General features: G+C 43.1%; 1 pseudogene; it reads left to right on the top strand.

Annotated features, from left to right (window-relative positions):
* The first annotated feature begins 643 nt into the window (after positions 1-643).
* On the top strand, positions 644-822 carry LOC116979440 (annotated as a pseudogene).
* Positions 823-2,099: the final 1,277 nt, after the last annotated feature.

Here is a 2,099-nt window from a genome sequence, read left to right as displayed (position 1 = left end):
TGAGAATTAAGGGACTGAAGTTTAGGGGTAACATGAGGGGGAACTTCTTTACTCAGAGAGTGGTGGCTGTGTGGAATGAGCTTCCAGTGAAGGTGGTGGAGGCAGGTTCGTTTTTATCATTTAAAAATGAATTGGATAGTTATATGGACGGGAAAGGAATGGAGGGTTATGGTCTGAGCGCAAGTATATGGGACTAGGGGAGAATACGTGTTTGGCACGGACTAGAAGGGTCGAGATGGCCTGTTTCCGTGCTGTAATTGTTATATGGTTATATGGTATATGTCGCACCGTCATTGACTTGCCACTTGAGTATCTCGCCAGGCCACGCTTGGAATATTGAAACTGCCAACCTTTCATTCCAAGCATACTTAATGGTAGACATCAACTTAAAAGATGCATGCTATTCAGTACCCATTCAAAAAACTTGGAGATAACTTGGCAGTATTAATTATCGACTATGGCTATTACAGCCAAATTGGTTCCAGATATTCTAACCAGCCCTGGCTATATTAAGGAACTATCGTCATGGCATGTTCCAATGATATTAACGACGACTAATCCATGGGTATAGCTATCACAGCTTTAGCTATTATTCTTTTAGCCGAGCTTGTCATGCAATCCAGATAGATCTACGATTGAAACCATTGCTCTCAGCCTTGACTAAGATCAAGCGGAGTATCTGTTGTTGTTAGTTCTATTTTGACTCGTCCCTTATCAAGGGACCATATATCAATTGATTTGGAACAGGGAGATGGGGAGGGGCTTGCTCCGTCCACTCCACGCATCAACCAATATTGCAGTACCTTGAAATATAAATCCTCTACTGTTGACTATCTGGTATTCAACACTCTACCCACTTATCTTTAACTTGGCATAGGAGAGTCAGTATGACACAACCTGTAACAATTAATGGTATCTACCTACCATTCAACAGTGGCAAGCGTATTGGGAGTTAGTAGCAGCTGTTCCAGCTACTTAACTTGAACCTTCCATTAAGGCTAGGTGCTAATGTTTAAACTACCCTCACCCAAAATATGGTGGCATATGGACTAATCTGGAGTCGTCATCACTATAGACACTAGGCGTAAAACCTAGTTTGGGAATTTGAGTATGCTCTATTGGCAAAGCATATTATCCTGCAATGCACCATTTTGCATGTTCGTTTATAATTAACAACATCACAGTAGTGACATACACAAACCACTTGGGCAGAATAAATCGATATCATGTGACATTTATTTAACAATTGGAAACTACAGGTCGTTAAAAATATACGACCATCAGCAAACTTACCTACTAGGTGAGCGAAATACTGTAAACAGACATATTAAACCCAAGTATTGCTGGAATTACAAAGCAATATGGAACACCCGATATCGATTTCACTGTATTCAATTGAATTCTCCACGTACCGATGTATGTCGCAAGAAACCAAATTTGAGGCAAGGGCAATGAATTAATTCCCACTGAATTAGGAAGCGTGAGGGGGGAATCTAATCTATGTTTTTCCCCTTTTTTCCTACCTCATCAGGTACTACGGCCTCATCAGTCGGGTACTACGCACATGCCACGATAAATTAAACTACTGGGTTGCAGATTTGAAAAGACTATCACTGGGCCTGGATTGCAGAATTGGGAAGACCTCTGCTGGGCCTGGATTGTCAATAAGCGCTATCAACACAAGGATAGCATCCCATCGCATATCCACTAGGGAACATACTTGGCGAACATCAAGAAGTGGGAAAATACCATTCAAATACAGGAACTACATATTCAACTACAACAAACCTGTACTGGAGTTCGGGCAGGTCTTCACCACAATGAAGGATTCAGCCAGAAGCGCTCTGTCAGCCTACTTAACTTGGGCACCAGGACCACAGGCCATAGGGCACCTCCCGCTGGTGATCAAATTTAGGAGAGGTTAATTCCCCAGACCCAGGTACACCCAAATCTGGGATGTCAGTATGGACCTGACGTACCTTAGGGGATGGTAACCAGCCAGGTCCCTCAGCCTGGAACAGCCCACCCTGAAGGGACATGCTGATGGCCTTGTCTCAGCACAAAGAGTCCAGTTTCCTCCATCCACTACGATTGGACAA

The sequence above is a fragment of the Amblyraja radiata genome, chromosome 12 (assembly GCF_010909765.2).
Source record: "Amblyraja radiata isolate CabotCenter1 chromosome 12, sAmbRad1.1.pri, whole genome shotgun sequence".
Lineage (NCBI taxonomy): Eukaryota > Metazoa > Chordata > Chondrichthyes > Rajiformes > Rajidae > Amblyraja > Amblyraja radiata.
The sequence above is the reverse complement of the archived record's forward strand: the minus strand, read 5'-3'. Positions and strand labels throughout refer to the sequence as shown.